Consider the following 19028-nt stretch of genomic DNA (forward strand, 5'->3'; position numbering starts at 1 on the left):
TTCGGATGCCTTCCATAAACCACCTGAAATGGAGATGACCCTGTAGCAGAATGAATGTGGGAGTTATGGGAAAACTCTGCCCAAGGCAAGAGGGAAGACCAATAATCTTGGCGACTTCCTACAAAAGAACAACGGAAGGTCTTCAATTCCCGGTTAATTTGCTCGTCTTGCCCATTACCCTGTGGGTGGAAGGCCATCGTCAAATCTAATTGCACTCCAATTGCAGAGGGCCCGCCAGAACTTGGCAGTAAACTGAGGACCATGATCAGAGGTGATATGTAAAGGAAGAACATGCAATCAGAATATGTGTGTCATAAAGCGTCGTGCCAACTCTGGAGCTGAAGGTAACTTTGGTAAGGGAATAAAGTGGGCCATCTTGGAAAATCTGTCAATAACAACCCAGATTACGTGACTACCAGAGGAAAAAGGTATATCAACCACAAAATCCATAGAGATGGTCATCCAGGTCTGCCGAGGAACTGGGAGAGGCTGGAGTAACCCCCACGGATGACCAAAGGCTTTTGCTGTGCACACGTTGGGCAGGAATCTACATAGACTAGTACATCTTGAGCCATCCAGGGCCACCAATAATATCAGGATAGGAGCTTCAGGGTTCGGCTCTGCCCGGGTGAACAGAAGTAAGGGAGTCGTGTGCCCATGCCAGTACTTTAGGTTGTTGATGAAGGGAAACCACCGTCTTCCCCTGTGGAATCGTGTCAGTACTTGCTAGTTGGATTTTGGCAGGATCCAAGATGTAATAGATAGTTTCTGGTACATCTTCAGCCTCATATAGCCTGGAAAGTGCATCCGCCCGTATATTCTTATCCACAGGACGGTAGCATAGGAGAAAGTCAAATCGACTGAAAAAGAGTGACCATCGGGCCTGGCGCAGATTTAGTCATTGAGCCCTACTGAGAAACTCAAGGTTCTTATGATCGGTATATACCGGCACAGGATGTTGTGTCCCCTCAAGCCATTGTCTCCATTCTTCGAAAGCCATCTTAATGGCTAACAACTCCTTGTCTCCAATTCCATTTTCTTCTCAGTGGAGGGAAACTTGGAGAGAAGAAAGAGCAGAGCAGGAGCGTCCCTTGAGGGGAGCATTGGCTGAGTACCGCTCCTACAGCGAGGTCCGAAGCATCTACCTCCACGATGAATGGATGAGCTGGATCGGGTTGATGAAGACATGGCTGTTGTAGGAATGCCTCCTTCAATTCATGGAAAGCGTGGATGGCTACCTCCGGCCACTGTTTAGATTGGCCCCCTTCTTGGTTAATGCCATTAGGGGTGCTACTATGTGTGAATAGTAAGGGATGAAATTTCTATAGAAATTGGCGAAGCCAAGAAACCTTTGCAATGCACAAAGTCTCTCCAGCTGCGGCCACTCCCAAATGCTGGTTAACTTGTCCGGGTCCATACAAAACCCTGAGGTAGATACAATGAAGCCCAAAAATGGCAAGGACTCCCATTCAAAGAGGCATTTTTCCAGTTTAGCGAATAGACGATGTTCTCTTAAACATTGGAGAACCTGACAAACATCCATGCAATGTGTCTTCAAGTCTTTGGAATAAATTAGAATGTCATCAAGGTAGATGATCACCCCCTTGTGTAACATGTCCCAGAATATCTCATTCATTAAATTTTGAAACACTGCAGGTGCGTTGCATAGTCCAAAGGGCATTACGAGATATTTGTAATTGCCATCACACATATTAAACGCCATCTTCCACTCATCTCCCAGTTTTATACGGACAAGATTTTAGGCCCCTTGGAGGTCCAATTTGGTAAAGACCTTGGCTCCATGGAGACAGTCCAGTAATTCAGAAATCAGGGGAAGCGGATAACGATCCTTTCGAGTGATTGCATTGAGCCCCCTGTAATCAACACTGGGTCTTAAGGAACTGTCCTTCTTTGCTACAAAGAAAAAGCCTGTCCCTGCTGGAGAGGAAGAGGGGCGAATAAAACCCCGGTCGAGATTCTCTTTTATGCATTTGGACATCGCCTGCGTCTCGGGCAGGGACAAAGGATATACCCGTCCATGGGGCGGAACTGTACCGGGTAATGTCGATGGCATAGTCGAAGGATCGATGCTCCGGAAGGGTCTCCACCTCCTTCTTGGAGAACACATCAGCAAAGCTACTATACTGAGGTAGTAACGATAGGGAGGTGCAAGCCAGTACCAACTGTGGTTGTAGTCTTAGTCGAAGACAGGTGGAAAAACATTATTTTCCCCAGGCTGTTATTTGTAGGGTTCTCCAGTCAATGGTGGGTGAATGTATTTGTAACCAAGGAAGCCCTAGTACCACAGGATGAATTAACCTCTTGAGAATCAAGAAGGACACTTCTTCTTGGTGAAGAACCCCGGTCTGCATAATTACTGGGACAGTGTGGGAATGTATCCTTCCTGGGAGAGGATCTCCTTGGATGGAAGAAATCCACAATGGTGGTGTATGGGGTATCACAGATAATTGTAATTGATGGACTAGCTCAGATAGAATGAAGTTCCCGCCGGAACCTGAGTCGATAAGAGCGAGTGTAGTAAAGGAAGCCCCAGAAAATTGTAATGTAACAGGAACCGTGCATGGAGGAACTAGATTAATACAGCCTAGGGTCAGCCCTCCTGTGACACCTAAACCCAGGCGTTTCCTGGACATTCAGGACATTGGGCCAGCAAGTGTCCTTTGCCTCCGCAGTAGAGGCATAATCCAAACCTCCATTGACGCTGTTTCTCTTCAGTTGTCAGGTGGCTATGGCCTAGCTACATAGGCTCCTCCTGGTATTCCGGAAAAGCTCCAGATGTTGTGGGCAAAACTACTGGATGAGAAAAAGTTGGAGCCAGGGAAACTGAGCGACAACCTGGATTAATATATTCAGCTCGTTGCTGTAATTGGCGATCGATCCGACCTGCCAGTTCAATGAGTGCCTCAAAGTTGCCGGGAGCTCCTGTCTGGCCAACTCATCCTTTATTTGAGAGGACAAGGCTATCCTCACGCCACCCTAGCTCGGATGCCAAGATGCAAAATTCTACTGCAAAGTTAGCCAGAGTGCATAAACTCTGGCAAAGGTTAAGAAGTTCAGAAGTGGCAGTAGACTGGTGGCTTGGTTTATCGAATATTTGATGAAAGCTCCAGACAAACTGAGGTAAAATCTCCCAAAATGGAATCTCCATGCTCCCAAAGCAGAGATGCCCAGGCCAGGGCTTTACCATCCAGTAAGGAGAGGATGAAAGATGTCTTCACTTGATCTGTTGGAAATGCTGTTCCTGCAGGGAGAACCTTATGAAGCAGTGATTCGGGAATCCTAGGCACTGCTTGGATTCTCCAGCAAATCAAGGTGGAACAGGCATGTGAGTCACGGAGGTCAGAACTGCTGGAACCGCCAGAGGTGAGGAGGCAGCCCCAGGTCCAAAGGTGGAATCCAGGTGAGTTGCCAAGTGCTCTACAGCGGCAGACAAAGTCTCTAGGCACTGTAGCAGCTGCTGCTGCTGCTGCTGACAAATTTGTTGAGCCAAGCCCGAAATAGCTTGGAGACCAGATAAGTCCACCAGGTCCATGGTCTTTGCAAACTGTTGTAAATGTGGACCCTTGAGCCGAAGCGAGAGATGTTGACCGCCAAGTAAACCCCTCAGTGGGACTCGTCTCTGGGAGGTGGTGAAGGAGAGCAGAAGATTTACAAGATCTGGTTGCGAAGAATCAAGCAGGATGGCCCTCTGAGGAGTGGATAGCCTATGAACGCAGAAGAGCCCTGAGGAGCAGGTACTCGGAGCGTTCACCCAACAAGATAGGAACCAATCTCTTGAAGAGACAGCGTAGACCAGGCAGAAGGTCTGTGGCAGATAGCGAAGAGATGAAGTGTCGATCACAGGGACATGGAGACACTAGAGGCATGAAGACACAGGAGACACTGGAGGGATGATGACACAGGAGACACTGGAGGCACTGCACCGAAGCATAGGGAAAGCAGCCTAGGAGCAACAGAGGAAGTGTGTTGCAAAGACCAAGAAAGAAAGCAGTTGCAAGGTTTAAAACCTCTACTGTGGTGATGTCATAATCAGGCATCATAATCCAGAGCTGGCTTAGCTCTCAGCTGCAGTCCCCTTAAAGAGACCTAACAGATACGGTATGATATTGGCAGCCAGTGAAGCTTTTGTAGAGTTGGCGTTATATGATCCATGCAGGGTAAGTTACCTAGTATTCGAGCTGTAGAATTCTGAATGAGCTGTAATGGATGGATAGTAGTATTTGGAAGTCCTAGATATAATGCATTACAGTAATCTAGGCTTGTCAATATTAATGCTTGTATAACTGAACAAAAATCTGAGGAAAATAGTAGAGGTTTTAGTTTTTTTTTAACATGTGAAGCTTGAAAAAGAATTTGTTTACTAGAGTTGATATGTTGTATTATATGGATAATTTAGAATCAATAATGACACCTAGGTTTTTTACATGAAGTTTTATTTCTAGTACGTGATCATTGAATTTGAAATTCTTTGGAGGTTGGAAGATGGAATCTGGAACTGATGAGAGAAAAATCAGTTCTGTTTTTGAAGTGTTTAATTCTAGTCTGTTATGTGACATCCATAATTGGTTCAAAGCCTAGGGCTTTGTACCAATTTGGTTTGTGCCCTTTGACCCTCATTTGGAGCCTTGGGGTGTTCCTGCTACTGTGGGTGGCTGCTTTGCCGCTCTCATGATGTTTTGGGATCTTCATGCCACTCTTTCTGCTGCTTTGACCCTCTGTCAGTGCTCGGAGTTTTTCCTGCCACTTTTGGTGCTTTGCTCCTCCTTCATGGTTTCTTGAGCTGTTCAGGCCACACTCTGTGCCACTTCCTCCTCTCGTTCTGCCTTGGAGATTAATGCCTCTGTTATTGGTGCCGTTTGTCCCTTTTTGGATCATTAGGGTATTCTGGCCACTTTTGCTGCTGCTTTCCTCCTCACAGTGCCTTGGAGAACTCCTGCCACTGCTGGTACAGTTTCTCCCTTTTATGGTTACTTTGGCTGTTCATTCCTATTTTGGTGTCACGTTAGCACAGTCTTGGTGTAATGTGAGAGCCCAAATAAGTTGCCTTCCTTTTCCCATTCACTTTAATGACAAACAAACAATAGAACAAATACTTTTTTTTTGCCTCATATGAAACAAATCAGCTATTATATGAATAAATGAACTGAACTAAAATTTCTGCCTTTGTACATCCCTAATATCCCAGCTGCCAATCACAGATAGTCACGGTCTGCAGGATATCACTCTTTATCCAGGACAGTTTTTGTTGTCTTCCTTCTCTGTCCTCTACCAACCACTCCAGGTATAACTCTTTTCTTCTGGGTCACCTTGTACAAGTGACTCTGGGTAGGGGAGACCCAGGTAATTATAATGGTTTTCAAGTTTAGCAAAATGTTTAAAAGTTTTCATGCTGCAGTACCACCACAGGGCCACAGGATGGCAAATTAGATGTGTGAGCAATTATAACCCTGGGGAACACAATTTTCATTGAGTTATATCTGACACTTGTTTTTCACTAACTTTTGACATCTGAATCCAAAAATGACCCCAGGTTTTCTCTATCACGTCAACTTTTTAAGATACCCTCCCTTTGTCCCAAAAATCATACAAATGTACATACAAAGAAATAAAAGGCTATATATTGTTACTGTAAGTGAAATTGTGTACAAGTAGTAAAGTTCTTCTACCAAACATACATATTAAGGTAAACATTTACGCTTATAGCTTTTCCGGCAGTGTTCAATCTGTGGACAATCTCGCCTGATGCTCCAACAATAGTCAGCCATAATATGTACATCCCATCTACCCTGACATAGGAGTGATGTCACATTGGGTTGTAACTCACAGGAGTGATGATACACTGGGGTGTAACTCACAGGAGTGATGTCACACTGGGTTGTAACTGACAGGAGTGATGTAAAAATTGTGTAAACCTTGTTGTAGTGATGATGATAAATTGGGTTGTATGCACCAGAGAATTCCCTCCCACTATGGGGCAGCATAGAATATGCTCCCCTCTTGGCCCAGAGAATGAGATCTCACCCTCCACAGGGTTTCTTCTTTCTCATCCACCACCATCTTGTAGATCATTACAGAATCATGGGTACCAGTTTCAAAAGGGTTTTATATTCACTGTGAATCTTTTCTTAGGTTAAGCCTCTGATACTTTTCTGGAATGAGGACTGGACAGGACCCCCTTTTCTATAGTAAAAGGATGACAGGCTGTTTTCTGCATTCAGTGTGGGCAAGGCCCATGAAGAAAAATAGCTGCACAATGCATCCCACATAGGAAATGGTCTTATCCCCTGCCAGGAAAATGCCCAGCAGTTTTGGGACAATGTTGGAGGTGCAGCAGATGTCTGTGAGAGAGAGGTTACTGAGGAAGAAGTACATGGGGGTGTGCAGGCGGGGGTCAGCACAGGTCACTCTGATAATCACAAGGTTCCCCAGCAAGGTGATCAAATAAATAAGGAAGAAGACCAGGAAGAGAGGAGCCTGCAGCTGTGGATTGTCTGAAAATCCCAGAATAATGAATTCAGTCAGTATTGTTATATTTTCTACATTCACTGGTGCCATGTCCAATCTGTGCATGAAAGAAAAATTTAGATCTGAAGGTTATATTAAGGACAGATGTCATTGCACTTAACAGATATTGCAACGTATGAAAGTCACTGATCTGCACCTCACTGGATGTCCCATTAAACTCGTTAGCATTGTGTTGGGAGGAGATTATACAGACAAAGAGTTCTATTACCAAACCTTTCATCCTATGCTGCACTGGATGAAAATGCTTTGAAAATTAGGTCCAAATGCTAAAATTAGTTAAAAGTAAACCAAGCTTGTAAAGGGGCAGGGGAGATGTATTTTACGGAGGCAGTTTTCAAACTATTCACATTGAAGGAAAGCTGTGGGATCCTTTGCCTGTGGGCTGTTCACCAATTTTCAAAAAGACTGCTAATCTCTCTCCATCAGGAAAGATAACCCACAGGAAGCAGAAGATCCTGACACAGGAACGAGGACGCAGTCCGTGAGTATGGAATGCACATCCATTAGGTTTTATTTGAACCATGTTGGAGGTATTTACAAGACCTTTGTCAGTAGTAATCCTGCAGATGAACCTGAGGAAAGGTCCTCAGTAGGCAGGAAAGCTCCCGTCTGTATCGGGCTCCTGCAGATTGATCTCACTGCGAGGTGCAAACATGGAAACTCCTGCTCTATGTAAGCTGCTAGATTTAATTACCTCCTTCCTAATTTAACACCCAGTGGTCAGTCTGGGCTTATCATGTCCTGAATTCCAACTTCCTGACTTGCACAAATTCCTAAAGCAATGGATTTAAGTTTTGTGCAATAGTAGGTGAAAAAAAATGTTTTAAAAATCTGCAAGTCAGTTTTCTTATGCAGTTCTTTTAATAGCACATCTCTGCTACTCTTGAAAGGGAAAATATTCCACAGAAATAATGAGCAAGAACAATTTCAGACAAATTTCACCTCAAAATTCTCAAGTTTACAATCCGGGAAAAGACCCCACAGCTTTGACATGAATCTTTGCATGCACAGTTTCTTTTCTGAACATGTTTTTCCCTTTCCAGAAGGTGCAGACAATTATTTCCTTTAGCAAATGTTGCAGTTGTTTCAAATCTGTTCAAAGAAAACCAGCTCTCGGGCATTTTGTACCTCTCTTGCCTGCTGCTTGCACAGAACATAAATCTGGCAGTAATCCATGCACATCAGTAATGAAAAAAGGAGCAAGTCTGACCCCATCAAAAGGTAAACTCCAAGCAATTAAGTGGGTCAAAGTGTATTTTGAAAAATGTTTGTGCTCACCAAAAATCAATGGAAATAGTATTTTGTGGTCGGCATCGATCTGCTTCAATCAGTGTAATGTCGCCATTGGTAAACTGAATCCCATAATAGAATCATTTGTCAACATTTGCTTTTCCAGATCTTTCTAACAACATGTTGTTATGCACTGAAATTACACCAGTTCTCAGAGCTCATTTACTCATCTAAGCTCGTGTTGAAAATCATCCTGGCAAAGCTCTGAGCGCACAATTACACCTGCTGTTTGCTGCTTTTAGGTTTGTTGGGAGATTTTATGTGTAGGATATTTTTTAAACCAAAATGTGTCTCATAATCCCCATCCCTGCCCAGAATCACCCCTTGGAACGCCCTCTCCCTTATGTGCATGATTTTATGCACACATCATTTCAGTGATTTTCTGAAAAGCTATTTCTATGGGCAAAGCACTGCTTTACTTGGAAAGGTCCCTCTGAAATTGCATTACATGGAGGATCATCTTGAAGCCTGTCCAACCCATGAATCCCTACTAGAAACTAGAATCTCCTCTGTCTGATAACCTGCTGTGATTTCTATACCATGTGTTCCTTTAAGCTACGTCCCTATGACTTTCCTTAATGCGTTTTTCACTTCTTTTTGTTTCTTAGACTGTAAATGATGGGGTTCAGCATGGGGGTGACAGTCGTGTAGAGCACAGAAAACATTTTACCCTGCTCTAGAGAATATGTTGAATTGGGTCTCAGATAGACACAGAAAATAGACAGATAGAAGACAGAGACCACAGTGAGGTGGGAGGCACAGGTGGAGAAAGCTTTACTCTTCCCCGCTGCAGAGCGGATCCTCAGGATGGCTGAGATGATGTAGATGTAAGATATAAGTGTCACAAGGGAGGCAGGCACTGATGTCAATGCGGCTGCTACAAACAACATGGTTTGGGTGCTGGCGGTGTTAGCTTCGTGGACCCTTGGGCCGATCGGAACCAGGAGATGGAATACCTTAGAGAGGTAGGGGCACCGGTTCCAAACGGGAGGCGGCGAAAGCAGGCTCGCGGACTACCGGGAGAAAGACACGAAGGGCCCTATGCGACCAAGGACCAGGAGATGAAGCTGACCCGGTGGGAGAGGTGCTTCGCCCTGGAAGCCGGTACTCCCCCGAGAGGAGCTCGTAGGAGTCCGGCCGCTGGGACTTAGGCGGTTCACCCTGGAAGCCGGTGTCCCCCCGGGAGGAGCCCGTAGGAACCCGGCCGCTGGGACTTAGGAGATCCCTATCGATGGAGTAGTAGCTCACCAAGCCCGGGTCAGGTGTCGGAGAATCGCTGTCAGCCGGTCCGCGTCTAGAGCCAGAGAAGTCGTTGTCAGCCAGTCCAAGTCGAGATCCAGAGAAGTATCGTAAGCCAAGCCGAGTCGAGAGCCAGAAGACACCGAAGCCGAACCAGGGTCAGAAGCCAAGAAGAACCACAAGCCAATCCGAAGTCGAAAACCAGAAGATCAAAGTGACGAGCAGGAACACAGCAACTGGGAGCAGGACGAACCTGGGAACCTCGTTGCAAGGCAATGGCCTGGCTGTACTGCAGGGTTTTTATACCCTGCAGCGTCTGACGTCACCCGGGAGCTTCCCCTGCCAATTTCCTGTGCTGGCCCTTTAAAGCCAGCTGAGAGACGCGCGCGTGCGTCTAGGGGGCGGGGCCAGCCGCCGAGGAACGCCGACGGATCGGGAGAGGCCGGGACGCGATGCCAGAGGGCCCTGCAGGCCCGAGTGAGGTCGGGACAGGCCGGGGGCGCAGCGCCCGCGGTCCCTGCAGGCCTGGGAGGCCGGAGCCAGCGACGCTACCCGCCGCGGGGTGAGTGTCGGTCCCGGGGGCGCCCCGGGATCGCAACAGTACCCCTCCTCCTACGGCCCCCCCCAGGAGGACGCGGCTTGTCCGGGTGCGCCCTATGAAACTGGAGGAGAAGGTCTTTGTCGAGAATGTGCGAGGAGGGCTCCCAAGAGTTCTCTTCAGGACCGTACCCCTCCCAGGAAAGGAGATACTCCCAGTGTCGACGACGGAACCTAACATCCAGGACCTCCTTAACCGTGTACGTGGCTCCAGGGTCAGTCGCAACAGGAGTGGGCTCCGGAGGCTGAGGTCGCAAGTGGGAGTGGACCACTGGTTTGAGAAGAGAGACGTGGAAAACATCATGAATCTTCAGCGTGGATGGGAGGCGTAACCGATAGGACACTGCTCCTATGCGTTCAGCTACCGGGAAGGGGCCGATGTAGCGAGGCGCCAGTCTCATGGAGGGAGTCCGCAGCTGAATGTGTCTGGTGCTCAGCCAGACCTTTGTCCCGGGTAAGAAGACAGGTGCGGGGCGTCGAGACCGGTCTGCATACTTTTTGAACCGGGCCGTGGTCTTGTGAAGTCTCTCCTGGGTGGAGAGCCAGAGCTGATGGATCTGCTCCGCTGTCAGCTGTGCTGCCGGGGAAGAGACCGTCACAGGTAAGGGCAAAGGAGGTTTGGGTACTTTCCCGTAAACCAGTTGGAAGGGGGACTGTAAGGTGGCCGAGTGTTTGTGTCGGTTATAAGAAAACTCGGCCCAGGGAAGAAGCGAGACCCAGTTGTCTTGGAGGTCCCCCACGAAGGCTCGGAGAAAGGCCTTGAGAGTACGATTTGTCCGTTCGACCTGGCCGTTACTCTGCGGATGAAACGCTGTAGTTAGGTCCAGCTGTACCCCGAACTTCCTGCAAAGAGCCCTCCAGTACTTTGCTGTGAACTGGGGACCTCGGTCTGAGGTAAGGTGCAAGGGCAAGCCATGTAGCCGAAAGATATGGTGGACAAACAATGTGGCCAGTTCAGGAGCCGAAGGCAGTTTGGCCAATGGCACAAAGTGGGCCATCTTTGAGAATCGGTCAATGGTGACCCAAATGACGGTCTTCCCCTCAGAGGGCGGCAACTCCACAATGAAATCCGTGGAAATGTGCGTCCACGGTTCCGTAGGAATGGGAAGCGGCTGCAGGAGTCCCCATGGTCGACCTGGTAATGGTTTTTGCTGGGCACAAGTAGGACACGACTGCACATAAAGCCGGACATCCTCCTTCATCCGTGGCCACCAATAGAACTCCGTCAAGAGCTCCAAAGTTCGGGCAATCCCTGGGTGCCCGGCCGTGAGGGAATCGTGTGCCCATGCTAAGACCCTCCTCCTGGAGCGGGCCGGGACTACTGTCTTGCCCGCGGGTCTGACGTCAGAGGCGGCTAGACACACCTTAGCTGGATCCAGAATGTAGCGAAGTGGTTCTGGGGTGTCCTCCGTCTCAGTAGCACGAGAGAGAGCATCTGCCCTTACGTTCTTGGCCGCCGGTCGGTAATGGAGAGTAAAGTTGAAGCGGCTGAAAAAGAGGGACCAGCGTGCCTGCCGAGGGTTGAGTCTTTGGGCACGGCACAGGTATTCCAAATTTTTATGGTCGGTGTAGACTATGATGGGGTGTTGGGCCCCCTCCAGCCACTGGCGCCACTCCTCAAAGGCTAGCTTGACTGCGAGTAGCTCCTTGTCGCCGATACCATAGTTTCTTTCGGCGGGAGAGAACTTACGAGAGAAATAGGAGCAGGGCCAGGTTTTCCCATTCTTGGCGAGTTGAGCCAACACAGCCCCTACCGCCACGTCGGAGGCGTCCACTTCTACCACAAATTGGCGCAAGGGATCAGGGTGTCGGAGGCAGGTCTCCCGTAGAAAGGCCTTTTTAAGTTCCTGGAAGGCTTGTGTTGCGTTGGGGGTCCATTTGTGGGCATCAGCTCCTCTACGGGTGAGGGCCGTTAGAGGCGCAACCAGGCTGGAGTAGTGTGGAATGAAGTGGCGATAGAAGTTGGCGAAGCCTAAAAAGCGCTGGAGCGCTTTCACCCCATGGGGCTGAGGCCATTTCTCAATGGCTGCGACCTTATCCGGGTCCATCTGGAAGCCCGTTGAAGAAACAATGTATCCCAGGAAAGGCAGCGAGTCTTGTTCGAATTGGCATTTTTCCAATTTGGCGTATAGCCGGTTCTCTCTTAGTTTCTGGAGTACTTGGCGAACATGTTGGCGATGAGAGGCAAGATCCTGGGAGTAAATTAGGACATCATCCAAATACACGATAACCGTGGTGTGCAGCAGCTCGCGAAGAACCTCGTTCATCAGGTTTTGAAACACAGCTGGGGTGTTGCAGAGACCGAATGGCATGACGAGATATTCGTAGTGACCGTCTCTGGTGTTAAAGGCGGTCTTCCATTCGTCCCCCGGGCGGATCCGCACTAGGTTATACGCCCCTCGGAGGTCAAGCTTGGTGAAAAAGCGAGCCCCTTGAAGGCGGTCTAAGAGTTCCGGAATCAAAGGCAATGGATAACGATCCCGACGGGTGATTAGGTTCAGGCCCCGGTAATCGATACAGGGGCGAAGGGACCCGTCCTTCTTCCCTACAAAAAAGAACCCGGCCCCGGCGGGGGAGTTGGATGGTCTGATGAAACCCCGTTCTAGGTTCTCCTTTATGTAGGCCGACATAGCCTGAGTCTCTGGCAGGGATAGTGGATAGACCCTCCCACGGGGTGGCGTAGTCCCTGGTAGCAGAGTGATTGCGCAATCAAAGGGTCGGTGTTCCGGGAGTAATTCGGCTTTTTCTTTGGAAAAGACGTCGCGGAAGTCGTGATACTGAGGCGGAACCGTCAAGGGGGTCGTGAGGAGAGGTAGTGTCTGCAAAGGACGAGCGGGGAGGCAGCGATGGAAACACGCTGAACCCCAAGACGTAATCTGAAGCGTGACCCAATCGATCGTAGGCGAATGTTCCCTGAGCCAGGGCAGGCCCAGGACCACGGGGTGAATAGATTTTTCAAGAATGAGGAAGGACATCTCCTCCCTATGCAGGGCTCCGACTTGAAGCTTCAGCGGGGTAGTGCGAGTAGCGATGACACCCGGGAGGGGGACCCCCTGGATAGAGGAGACTCGCACGGGTGGTTCCTGAGGCAGGACCTTGAGCTGGAGCTGTTGCACCAGTTCTTGGAGGATAAAATTCCCCCCGGACCCAGAGTCTAGCAGGGCTAAGGTGTCGAATCCACCCTCAGGCAGACAAAGGCGTACCGGTACGGTACATGGGGAGTTGGGTGAAACATTGCCTAGAGTTAACTCCCCGCTAGACTCTAGGTTCGGGGCGTTTTCCCGGGCGCTCGGTACAGCGGGCTAGGAAATGTCCGTTGCTCCCACAGTAAAGACACAGTCCTTGGGCGCGACGGCGCCTCCGCTCTTCAGAAGATAGGGGCCCTCTCCCCAATTGCATAGGCTCCTCTGCCGAGGTGGTCGCGGCAGCAGGCTGGGAAGGTCGGGTACGAGGCGGAGTGACCCTGCGACTGGTCTGTCCCGACGTGGGTCTTCGGTCCCGGAAGCGGCGCTGGATGCGTCGATCCACTCGCCCGGCCAGCTCAATCAAATCTTGAAGATCGTCAGGCAGGTCCCGGGCTGCCAGTTCGTCCTGGAGCCGTGGTGAAAGTCCCTCCAGGAAAATGCCATGCAAGCTGTCTTCGCCCCAAGCCAGCTCAGAGGCGAGGGTCTGGAATTCCATCGCGTATTCTTCCAGAGGCCGATTCCCCTGTCTCAGCTGGAGCAATTCGGAGGCGGCTGTGGAGGCACGGGATGGTTCATCGAAGACTCTTCGAAACGACTTGACGAACTGCACTAGGTTGTTCAGTCTGAAGTCCTGGCGTTCCCAAAGGGAAGAAGCCCAGACCAATGGTTTCCCATCCAGGAGGGAAATGATGTACGTCGTCTTGACTCGATCCGTGGGAAATTGTGCGGGCAGCAGGTCAAAACGGATATAACATTGATTGAGGAATCCTCTGCATGTCTTAGGATCCCCTGAGTACCGGGCTGGTGCGGGCATCTGTACAGGAGTGATGGAACCCATACTAGCCTGAGAGGAAGATGCCACAGGAGCTGCTGCGGAGGCCCCCTCCACGCGATCCGCCAGGCGTTGAACTGTTGACATCAAGGTTTCGAGGCAGTTCTGTTGCTGCTGTAGCTTCTGGGCTATGCCCGGGATGGCTTTGAGTCCAGCAAGGTCCGCCGGGTCCATGGCCTTGCAATCTGTTAGCTTCGTGGACCCTTGGGCCGATCGGAACCAGGAGATGGAATACCTTAGAGAGGTAGGGGCACCGGTTCCAAACGGGAGGCGGCGAAAGCAGGCTCGCGGACTACCGGGAGAAAGACACGAAGGGCCCTATGCGACCAAGGACCAGGAGATGAAGCTGACCCGGTGGGAGAGGTGCTTCGCCCTGGAAGCCGGTACTCCCCCGAGAGGAGCTCGTAGGAGTCCGGCCGCTGGGACTTAGGCGGTTCACCCTGGAAGCCGGTGTCCCCCCGGGAGGAGCCCGTAGGAACCCGGCCGCTGGGACTTAGGAGATCCCTATCGATGGAGTAGTAGCTCACCAAGCCCGGGTCAGGTGTCGGAGAATCGCTGTCAGCCGGTCCGCGTCTAGAGCCAGAGAAGTCGTTGTCAGCCAGTCCAAGTCGAGATCCAGAGAAGTATCGTAAGCCAAGCCGAGTCGAGAGCCAGAAGACACCGAAGCCGAACCAGGGTCAGAAGCCAAGAAGAACCACAAGCCAATCCGAAGTCGAAAACCAGAAGATCAAAGTGACGAGCAGGAACACAGCAACTGGGAGCAGGACGAACCTGGGAACCTTGTTGCAAGGCAATGGCCTGGCTGTACTGCAGGGTTTTTATACCCTGCAGCGTCTGACGTCACCCGGGAGCTTCCCCTGCCAATTTCCTGTGCTGGCCCTTTAAAGCCAGCTGAGAGACGCGCGCGTGCGTCTAGGGGGCGGGGCCAGCCGCCGAGGAACGCCGACGGATCGGGAGAGGCCGGGACGCGATGCCAGAGGGCCCTGCAGGCCCGAGTGAGGTCGGGACAGGCTGGGGGCGCAGCGCCCGCGGTCCCTGCAGGCCTGGGAGGCCGGAGCCAGCGACGCTACCGCCGCGGGGTGAGTGTCGGTCCCGGGGGCGCCCCGGGATCGCAACAGGCGGTGTCAGTGCAGGAAAGCTTTAACAGCGGCATGAGCTCACAGAAGATGTGATCGATCTCATTGGAACTGCAGAATGAAAGACGGGTGACGGAAACCATGATTGTGACAGAAGTTAGAAATCCAGTCATCCAGGAAGTGGTTGCCAGCAGGACACAGACTCTGTGATTTTTTCAAAATCTGGTAGCCAAATTAATACAGCTCACCAAGGGTTCCCTAATTATGATGGGGGATTTCAATTGTGTACATGATCCCACCCTTGATAAGTCAGGGCCGGGAACTACTAGCCAGGGACGGAAGAAAAAAGGAATTGAATATCTCTGTGACGAATTAAATATGATAGATAAATGGCGTACATTACATCCTACCGAACGTGATTATACCCACGTTTCGAGGGCACACGCTACAATGTCTAGAATTGACTACATATTGGTGGCAGAGGAATTATTCCCGCAGATTGGAAAAGCGACAATAGGGCCTATCGAAATCTCAGATCATGCAATTATTGGGATAGATGTTATAGGCAAAGCTCAGATTTCTGGCAATAATATGTGGAAATTCCCGGGGTATCTAGCGGATACTCAAAAATTCCAAGAATTCCTTAAGGAAAAATGGAGGGATTATGGGCTTTTCAATCGGCTACATAAAGAAGACCCCATATTGTTCTGGGAAGCAGGGAAAACTGTTATGAGGGGGGAAATTTTGGCCTATCAGATAGCTCACTCTAAAAACATGCATGCCCATATTAAACGGCTAGAGACCCAACTTAAACTAGCTAAGACAAAGTTGGCCACTCATAACACTGTTCTAAACCGAGCAGAATATCAGGCCATTTTGCACTCTTTAAACGAATGGCTACATAAAAAAGCACAACAGGCGATACTCTCCGGGGAACATAAATGGTTTCGATTCGGAAATAAAGCGGGACGGTTACTAGCAAATATGACCAAGCTAGCGAGGGGGAAATCTTATATTGCTAAATTGAGGGATAGGCAGGGTAATCCCCTTAGCAAAAATTCAGACATTTGCGCAGCGTTTCGGGAATTCTATGTCCAGCTATATACAGAGGATAGAACAGGAGGAATTGAACAAGAAACAGAATTTTTTAGTGACATTCAACTTCCAAGTATCAGTCCAGAGCAGCTGGAACAATTAAACAAACCTATCAGCTTGATAGAAGTAGTGGGTGCCATAACATCTAGTAAACGGGGTAAGACACCAGGGCCCGACGGCTTTAGTGCTGAGTACTATAAAACCCTTCTACATCAAATTGCTCCAGACCTTTTAAACTTTTTTAAAGAAGCACAGATACGGCAGCGCTTTCCTGAAGGTTTCACCAGGGCTTATATTACTGTACTAGAGAAACCGGGTAAGGATCCGGCTTTCACATCGTCATATAGACCGATATCTTTGCTAAATTATGAAGCTAAAATATTTGCTAAGATAATAGCTGACCGCATGAGTTTAGTTTTTCCATCTATAATTATGCCACATCAGGTAGGCTTCGTGAGGGGGAGGTCGATAACAACGAACCTTACCAAATTACTAATAGCTCTGGAGGAATGCAAGACAACATGCTTACAGGCCTTGATCGTTGGGTTTGACTCGGAAAAGGCTTTCAATAGGGTTTCTTGGCCTTATCTCTTCTCCGTGTTGGACCGATATGGGTTTCGGGGAGACATAATGCGAAATATTCAGCTGCTGTATGATGCCCCGAAGTCGGCCATTATAGCCAATGGGCATTTGTCAGAGGACTTTCAACTGTTCAGGGGGACAAGACAAGGATGCCCCCTCTCCCCTCTGTTATATATCTTAACTATTGATCCCTTATTACGCAAGATAGAGAAGGATGCATCCATCACAGGCTTTCAGAGGGGGACACAGGAATTTAAAGTATCTGCATTTGCAGATGACGTGTTGGTGTTCCTGACAAGGCCACAAGAGTCGTTACCGAAAGTATTAATGCATCAGAAATTGTTTGGTGCCTTCGCAGGATTAAAAATCAACGAGGAAAAATCGGAAGCAATGGACATAGGGAAGGGAGTGAAGGAAGGATGGGTGGGGACATTCCCATTACGGTGGGTAAACCAGTCTATGCGGTACCTTGGAATCCAACTAACTAGAGAAGTCGAACAGTTGAGAGGGGCAAATATTTGTCCGCTCCTTGCCAAAATGGAAAATAGACTCCGTGGCTGGGCGTCGCTCCCTTTGTCTTTGATGGGGAAAATTAGTCTTCTAAAAATGATGGAGTTGCCCCGCTGGTTATATGTACTCCAACAGATTCCCTTCTGGTTGACTAAAAAGGAATTACAACAAATAAATAGAATAATACGCCACTTCATCTGGGGAGGCCATAGGGCGAGGGTATCCCTCAAATCGTTGATGCGTCCGTTCGCTCAGGGGGGACTCTCGTGCCCTAACTGGAGAGACTACAACTTAGCATGTCTCTTACGCCATGTGCAAGACTGGATACAGGGGACTAGTTCATTCACTCCTCATGCTTTCATTACGGAGTGGCTGCGCCCATATAAACCTGAAAATCTGCTACAAGTCCGGGAAGCGGAGGTGCCTGTTAACTATAAGAATAGTCTACTGATAAAAGCATGTAGGAAAGCTTGATCCTGTCTATGTAGAGAGAAACTGGCCAGCAATGGTATACACTTGCAGTATCTGACGTTCCGGGGGAACCCCCAATTCGAGGCTGGGTTACACAGTCCAGTGTTTCACAAGTGGGAACAAAGAGGGTTGGTACGGGTCTCTCAATTGTGGGATGCACAACATGCAGGGGTGTTGGGCTTTAGAGAGCTACAGGATGCTTATGGGCTAGATTCTAAAGACTTCTTTGCCTTTCTCCAAGCGAGACATTATCTACAGGCCGTACAGAACACATATGGGCTTAGTCAGTCTGCTACACAATTAACAGAATTTTTTACACCTATGGGTAAGAAGCAGAATTCCTGTGCCATATTTTCCAGATCTCTCAGGGAGCTACAATCAGAGGAGACCCTGATAGAAATACAAAGGAAATGGGAACATCAATTTGGGGTTGGCTTGACGACGAAAGAGGTTTCCCGGATATGGCTAGACTGTTTAGCGACTTCAGAAAATGTTTCCTTACGGGAGACTGGTTATAAGATTTTACGATGTATGTATATGTCTAGATCCAGGATGTATCTTGCTAAATTGTGTTCCACAGCCATATGCCTGAAATGTAATAAAGAGTCGGGTACTTTCCTGCATGTTCTCTGGGAATGTGATAAGTTAAAGCAGTATTGGCAACAGGTGACCAGGGCTCTGGCCACAATGTTAACAGCTCAGGTGCCATTGACACCGGTCGTATGCTTACTACGTTATTTTCAAGGTACTCTCAGTGAACTGCCTGAGGATGACCAATCATTTTTGAAAAAGGCTCTGTTGGTTGCGTTACAACCCATTTTGGCTGAGTGGATTACAGAGGAGCCCCCAAGGGTAGAAAGATGGAAACATAGACTTTACAAGCTCCTACAATTTGAATATATGACTGCCAATACCAAATCCCAGGAGGCGATCGAACGGTGTCTCGCGATTTGGAGCAAATATTGGAATACTCTGACATCCATCATGCAAGATTGCGTAAAGAACTGTACTATCCCTTAAGTAATGGACTGAAAGCTACAGGAAGTATATGATGGTCACATAATTGGAGGGAGGGAGGGGAGGAGGGGGAGGGGAGGGCGATCAGTTAAAGGATAACCAGCAACAGAAAAATATATGTCCATAAGAACGTTTCATGATAGGCCAAGTATGTGGACACTATCATCTGAGTTTATTATTATTGTTTTTCTGCCTTTTGTATTATTGCAAGTGGCGTAATTGTATTGCATATCTTTGGCTGTTTTTTTTCGGAAATAAACATAAATTACAAAAAAAAAAAAAAAAAGTAAAGCTCAGACAGCTCTTGCACACAGCCTGCTTTCCCCTAGTGCTCCCGGCCTCTATGGAGCCCATTGGTCCTAAGGACTCCTAAGGTGAATTCTGGGAACTCCTCAGCACTTCTGGCAATTTAACGGCTTGGAAACCAAATCTGTAGCAAACCAGATGAAGACCCGTGACTTCTTAATGCGTCTGTACACATGTTGGATAAAGCTGAAATGGGAAAGTCTTACCAAGCACTGTGGCAGGGAGGTTCGGCCGGAGTGCCGGGCTGCCCGATGCTAACGGGTGCGCCAGACAAGTTCCGGC

This window comes from Rhinatrema bivittatum, chromosome 16, assembly GCF_901001135.1.
Source record: "Rhinatrema bivittatum chromosome 16, aRhiBiv1.1, whole genome shotgun sequence".
Taxonomy (NCBI): Eukaryota; Metazoa; Chordata; class Amphibia; order Gymnophiona; family Rhinatrematidae; genus Rhinatrema; species Rhinatrema bivittatum.